Source organism: Chanos chanos, chromosome 2 (assembly GCF_902362185.1).
Source record: "Chanos chanos chromosome 2, fChaCha1.1, whole genome shotgun sequence".
NCBI lineage: Eukaryota > Metazoa > Chordata > Actinopteri > Gonorynchiformes > Chanidae > Chanos > Chanos chanos.
The window spans coordinates 33,873,124-33,881,271 of record NC_044496.1 but is presented as its reverse complement, the minus strand read 5'-3'; positions in this window follow the sequence as shown (position 1 = coordinate 33,881,271).

The following is an 8,148-nucleotide window of genomic DNA, read 5'->3' as shown; positions in this document are numbered from 1 at the left end:
ATGTCTCAGAGTAATGAAATTCAGATCTACAGCGAACAGCAGTGACTATCATCATTAAAACATGGCATTGAATAATTTTACGGTTAGATTACTGCAGCATTTTTGCTTAATTTTTGAAAGTTCAAATGGCCAACTTCTGGATGCTGAGAAACTAAATTTGTCCTAATAAAGTCTACCCAGACCCTGCTATGTGAGGGTTTGTAATACCTTGAATGGGATGTCTAAACAAATAGGGATGATTGCAGAGATGAACCACGTCATTCCACTGACTAAAGACTGTTACATTTTAAAACTGTGAACTCTTGTTTACAGACTTTTACCATGCACAAAAAATACTACTACAGTACAGACATTAATATAGAACACTTATGGAAACACCGTTGCCATAGCGATAGAGTTTGCCTCCTACTCCACAGTAGAATATTATGGGCAGTAAGCGCTACAGTCCTGCTGACAGCCCAGAGACAATGGAATACAGACTCATTACGATAATAAAAGAACAACAAACACTCAGTTACACAGAGCCACTGGATTTATTTTGGTCACTGGACCTCACATGGCTATTGAAAAAGTTCAGACTTTCCGAATTGGATTTCTCCAACTCATGAGTAAATGAAATAATCATATTAAAATGTTACAAAGTGAAAGTCATTACATCTGTTACTGATGCTTAAAACGCATTCTCATTGTTATTCAATCAGCAACCCATAGTTATAAATATAACCACTTCTTTCATTTCAACAACTGACATCATTTTGCTTCACAGTTGAGCACATTTTCAACTAACAAATATTACTACATGTCCTTTTTTAATCAACAGATATAAATATTTTCATGAAAGTAAATTAAGAGAACATCTCCAGATGGTTGGTTAAACCTCAAGAATTGTAATAAAGCTTTTAAAAAATGTACCCACCGTTATATGTTCTGTCCTATCACTTCTTTAAACTGGCCGTTGGTTCTTGAAATTACTGCTGTTGAACTGTGAGGTGTCACTGATGGAGTGTGACTTGTGTGTGAACACAGCTCGTAGTAAAATTCCTGGTGAGTAGTGGGTTTGGAGCCTGGTTATGTGCTTGCTACCCCGCAGTGTGTTTGGAGCAGAAAGAAGCCTTTTCCAAATTGGGCACAATTTTACCACTGAGAGGCAGAGAGAGAGAGAGAGAGAGAGAGAGAGAGAAACTGCGGGGGGGGGGGGGGGGGGGGGGGTTGGGCTCTTTAAGAGCTCTTTGGGAGGCAGTGTAAGTGTATCCAGTGATTTTGAATTACAGGAGAAAGATGCGGACACAAACACACAACAATTTTTGTTCTATATTTTGTATTCTATAATTATGTTCACTGCACTTTCCAGTTTCAGTCCAACATTTCCTGTCTGAATTATAAATGAGTATTACACTTTGATTTAATATTAGGCAGGGAACATATCTAATGTTTTTCTGTAGTGTTTTTTTCTTTTAAATTCTTTGATGTGGAAACAAAAATGGGATGTAAAAACTGAAAACATGCCTTAAAATATAGGTCCATTAGTGGTTTGAATGGCTTACACACACACTCTCTCTCTCTCTCTCTCTCTCTCTCACACACACACACACACACAGACACACAAAGAGTCTAAAGCTCTGTCAGTGTTTCCTGTGACCTACTAACGGTGATATGTTATCTTTGTGGAACCGGGCCATGTCACACACTAGAACTGATACATCCCACAGGATCACTTGGTAATCTGACTGAACTTTCAGTAACATTTCAGAATAACCTGTGTTTAATGCACAATCAGGGATGCATAGTGTGGCTAAGCACATGGCATATCATGAGAAGGATTATGAGAATCATTCAGTTCTGTTTTCTACTGTAAATCACAGCTGTCAGTGATGTGAACAAGAATGACAGCATTGCTATCAGACATTCATAATCCTGCCAGAAACTCAGAAACCAGCTTTTAAAATGCAGTTTCGGAGTGCCTGGGCATGTACAGTGCATCAGATAACTGACTCAAACACCAGTGCATTGGTTCTGCTCAGCAGACAGGAATTTCCCACTTTGAGTTCATAGTGAGGGCCAGTCCAGAGATGTCAACCTTTAAATGTGAGTGATGTCTCTCATGTTTGGTCACCTTCAAAAGTTCAGTTCAGAGAGTTTTTTTCTGTAGTTTTTTAACATGTGTAGCCATGGGAACAGACTCAACCTATGTATAAACAAAATCGTAACATCACATTTATGTTTTTAAGTCTAAAATCATGTTTTAATCCATTCACCAAATCAGTTCATCACAAGCTAACACAAAATGTGACAATGACACGTGTTTTTCAGGTGCCCTGTAGAGCAGTAACATTGGGTTCCCATCTAACCAGTCAGAGTATGGCTCAGACTACTCCTTTTCAGGACACCAGTGAGCAAGCACTCATTTAATGAAACAATCACATTTCCCTCTTTGATTAATATAACTCAGTAATGAATGTCACTCAGAACGGAGTCTAACTCAGAATGTGTCATGAAAAGCTGTGGAGACGACTGAGGGACTGGATCCGCTGGTGGTATGACAGAGCACATGTCTCCCCTTCAGTGGGAAAAACACTCAAACCAAACAGGTCAGAGAATAGAGCATAACATTGGTTAAAACCATTAACCAACCTTCATTATTCTGGTAGTGCAGATAAATCCTGATTACCTACAAAGTGACAATACTATCTTCACTGTATATTCTATAGTATATGCTCAAGATAGGTGTCACAGATAGCTACAATGTGTTTTTTTTTACCATTATCATATCAGTTTAGTCTACACTGTTTTAGATCTGATACTCTCAGTTTGCATTCATAATCCATATTGTTGGATATTCATTTGGTAAATCATTCTAATAACTTGAGTATGTTGACTTGGATGAGAAACTTGAAGTAATCCTGTAAGTGAAGAAATTAAAAGAGAAGACAATTGTACAGTGACCTGACCAAACAGGCCAATACTCTCTTCCCTGGTGCCACACATGTGCACTCATCTGCTCTTAAACATTGCATGTGGGTGACTGCATGTTTCAGCCCATTTCAACATTTTGTAAATGCAAGAGAGAAGGAATGAGAAGGTGGAGAGAGTTGATTTAAAGGAGTACTAAGACAAAAACAAAAGAAAAACACAGCCTAAAAACACAGCATATTCAGTCTCATCAGACATATTTGACCAACTGCTGGCGAATTAGAAAATAAAATAAAACAAAACAAAAAAACCCCTAAAAATTTGTGAAAAACTGAAAATGTTTCTGCCTGATTTCCAGATAAGGCAAATAATAATAATAATAATAATAATAAGAAGAAGAAGAAGAAGAAGAAGAAGAAGAACAACAACAACAACAACATAAGAAGAAGAAGAAGAAGAAGAAGAAGAAGAAGAAGAAGAAGAAGAAGAACAACAACAACAACAACAACAACATAATAATAATAATAATAATAATGATAATAATAATAATAATGATAATGCAGTCATAGTGGTGTAAGGCAGATACAGGACACAGTGCCTTCCCCATATTATAATTTACATGAGAGGACATGCACAGGTCTGACTGTCCTGAGGAGAACACCACACCTGAGCACAGTGTGAACAGGCCAATACAGTTTGGTGTGCATGTCAGTGTTTAGTGGAACTACACCTCAGCAGTATTACACATAAACCAGGAACACAATGGAAACCACAGAGACAAAATGGAAGATTGAGGTCAGTGTAACTTTCTCCAAATACAGTATTGTGTTGCGTCCACAAACTTGGTCTTGTTCAGTGTCACACTGCCCTGGTTCTGGCCTGAGAACACATTCACACACACACACACACACACACACACACACATACACACTGCCCTGGTGCTGGTCTGTGAACGTGGAGCTGAAGTTTAGCACTGTTAGATGTCTCCTAGGACAGACTCTACCAATCAGCTCATATGAATACAAATACCTTCTGTTAGGGGAAAAAAATGTTTTATGGAGCTACTGAAAATGAAAACATATCCCTGAATAGGCAGAAAGCTGAACTCCAAAACCAATTAACATGTTTGGAGACTCAATCGGCTGTTGATATGTTATTAATTTAACGTGTTTATGGTCTGTTTCACATTTCTTCACTGTTGTCTCTCAAAGAGTGGGAGCCAGACCTACTGGGCCTGTGTTCTACAGCACCCAAGAGACCTGCTCAGAGTCACAGACAGATTTCTCACTGACGTCAGCTTGACTCCATGAATTGTGCTAGTGTTAGCACCGTGATATGTGCGGATTTACAACGATCGTGATCATTAAAAAAAAACAACTTGTTTTGGTATCCGCTGAAAACCTCATGCACATGCTGTGTTGTTTTCTGCAGAGGTGGAGGTCATTTATTAAAAAAAAAATCAGATGAAATGTAAGCAACCAGAGACCAGGCGAGTACCAAGAATGAGAAATATTATCAGATCAAGTCTGTTCTTCACTGGTTCTGTATTACACCAGTACCATTCATACTGCTATTCATGTGCAGTGGATATCCGTTTGTTCAAAGGGCCATGAGTGAATTAGATATGTGAGATTGTATCTTTCCCTCCCCATTACAGATGCATGTATGGGCTTTGTATATGAGGTTAATTGAGACACCTATAATCCTCAGCCTTAAGACTGTATATAGAGAACCCCTCTTAACAAAGACCTCCACAATTACTTGTGAACATGTACCTGCATCATGGGAAACATAAGGATGAATGTATTCATTCTGACCACCAGGCTGCTGTAATCAAAACGATCCCGCACTCACCTAACCTCAAGCCCCTCTATGTACACACACTGCAAGCTATATATGTATCATTGGTGTTTTTTCTCAGGGTTGACAAATTCCTGGTCTCTGCCTAATTAGGGACAGTAGTGCCACTGTACTCAGTGTTGGGACACATCATTTCTAACCGGCGACGGATCCTGAAAACAGCGGATTAAAACTGCTCTTACACACATTCATGGCTCTGTGTTCATGTCACAGAGGGCAAACCTGGGACAGAGGTTTATGGGACATTCAGAAGAAGGATATTTATTTACCCATTTTAAGCAAGTTGGTCCCCCCCCCCCCCCCATTACACACAGTGAAAAACAAAAGGATCTTTCTGATTAAACACTAAAATGTGTTACTTGTCTGTAAATACAGCATTACACTTGTACTTAATATACTGGAGAAATCATAATCATGTCATAATCCTTACTAGAACATTAACTGACAATCTTTGTCAGCTTGCTATGAGACTTGATGTCATTGTCTTCTCTGCCAATGTTTTGGCTTTCCCTTTTTATTACCGCCATCTAAGATTTGGTGTTGTCATCTAAGATTTGAAAAAGCTCTCACTTCCAACCATTCTCTGCAATCAATACAATATCTAGTGATCAGAATTAAAATTTTGGTTTACCCATAAAACAGCTTAAAGTGGTTGATGGGGTATTGAGGGCAAAAAAAAAATCATATCCTCTTTGGTCATTACTGTAGCACTCAAAGTGTATCAGAAAATGAAAACACAAACACCTGATTACCATTGCAATTAACATTGATGTGAGGGTCACTGTCACAAAGGAGACTGAATGTGTGTAAGCATGTAGCTTTTACCCTTATCATTCACTGCATGTAAAAGTCCACTCTCAGCTAATTGCTCAGCTCCTGAGAGGGAGAGAGAGAGCCAGGGTTGGAACTTGGCTGAAAAGCATCCTTTGACTTAGCTTCAGTCTCCTCTCTCCACTGCAGTATTGACACAGTCTCTGACTGTCTGTCAGTGGGGAGAAAGTGGCCTTTTTATAGAGTTTGATTCAAATGAATGGAGGGATTATAGACATGCACTACAGATCCTCTCTACACTCAACTACCAAGTCCACTGTTGGAATACATTAGGACTAATTTTAAAAGGTAATATGCACATATAGCTAGTGTGATGTAAATTATAGGAGTACATTAAAAGAGTACATTAAAAGTATAGGCTGTTAGTTTCATATTATTTCTGTGACCACGGCAAAAATAGCACCTCTCATATTCCCTTATATACTATTGGATGTATAACTTTCAGTTCAAGGTTGTTACTCTCTATGTATCTTCTTCTGTTCTGTCCTCTCTTAAACAGTCAGAAACTTGTGCTGAAACTTGACCTACATTTTTATCCATTTAATGTCAGCATAGCTCCATTGGAATATCAATTAACTGTGTATTGATGGATGCAGCATGTTAGAATTAAGAATGGTTATTGTCAAATGAAAATATGGAAGCAGAAGGAGCAGCAGCAGCAGAAGAGCAGGAAGTAGAAGAAGAAGAAGAAGAAGAAGAAGAAGAAGAAGAAAAAGAAGAAGAAGAAGAAGAAGAAGAAGAAGAAGAAGAAGAAGAAGAAGAACAAGAACAAGAAGAAGAAGAAGAAGAAGATATAGGTCTTACATATGTCAAGGCCCTATCTTGCCTCTCACTGCTCTATACACTAAAATGAGAATTCATAAGAGATGCTCTCTAAAGACCGGGACCTTGTGAATCAGTATCATACTGAGTCCATCATGATTCTGAGAGTTTTAAATAACAGGCCTCTGTATCAGGGTGACTTATGTACTGTTCTTTCCACCTGTATAGAAATAGTCACAATTAATACTCACTGAGATCACTAAGTTCCCATTTCTCTCCCCTCTGGGGAGAAATCTGAATATATCAAGAAAGGCTTAAAACTAAAGACCAGGTTTCTCACATTAGTCTAAATGGAAGACAGTTTAATCTTTCTGGAAGGTTTTCATGACAAAATCCTGTGACAGAACATTGTGACTTGGCACTTTTTCATTCTGTTCTCCATGCCCTCCTTCAAAGAACAAATGTATAATGTGGTACACAGGGGCAAACCTGATGAATGCAGTACTTCTATTTTAAAGCCAACCTTTTCCAAATCCGGGTCTTTCTAATGTACTGGAGATAAAAGCACCACAGAGGTGGCACACAAACCTTAACTTTGAGCAGGATTAAAAAATCTCTCTCTCTTGCTCTCTCTTTCACACACACATACACACAGAGAGAGAGAGAGAGACAGAGACAGAGACAGAGACAGAGAGAGAGAGAGAGAGAGAGTAAGTAACATTCTGGGCAGGCTGGAGAAAGGGCAAAGAGGGAAAAAGAAGTTTCATTTTTGGGGAACACTGTTTTCCTTATGTTCTTGCACACTGCAGTCTCTCATATCCTGATGAATGATGGGAAGGGGTAAGGATTGCCCAAGACTTTGGTTTAATTTGGAGCCGTACCAACAGAAACCCTGCCTTTAACTAAAACAGTCATTCAAAACACAAACTGAATCACAGTGTGAAAGATTATCACCTCACAATACCTGTGAAATCCCTCAGACTGCCAGAAGATGGGTTAAGTGATTACCCCAATATGATCAAGAAGAAAGAAAAAAAAGTGGTTGGAGGTTAAAGATACAGTCCTGGTAGAATTAACATTGATATCCATTTCCTGATTTGTTACAACTGTACTACTGTAACTGCGAACTTCTAACTTCTCTATACTCAGCCATGGCTGCAAGAGACTGGAATTTTTAAATTAATGGCCATTCTGATATGTATACTAAAGCATACATTGATTGTTAACGTCACAACAGAGCCTAAGCAAAGCAAGAACTCACTCAAACCGGCTACGGTTCATGCAGTACACATTTATATACGAAATATTACGGTACTGCCATCGTGAGGACCCTCAGTGCGATCCATGGGAACTGTCCTCACAATGAACAGTTTATTAGTCTGTCTCCACTGTCATAAGTCACCACTGAACAAGTTTTGATGTCCCATATAATTTAAGTGGGTATGATGCTATAAAACGGTTTCCGTAGTGCCCTCCACTGGAGAAGTCTCAAGTTGCACAATGCTCGCATCCGGAAATGTGACAATACATCGCTACTGCAAGCATTACTGGCTGAGAGAAAACCGAGTCTAGAGTACTACAGAACAAGGCGTTTGTTTGACAATCGCTGTTATGAATATTTTGTCAGTCTTGTAGTCTGCCATTCATCCCACTAGCCACTATCGCCAGCGCTGTAGGTGGCAGTCATCTATATGAACTCCCCCACGCCAGTTGACTTCGAACGAGAGAAGGAGCCGGTTAATGTTTTCGAAACGTAAGTTTATATGGTGCAACCAAGCACGGAGA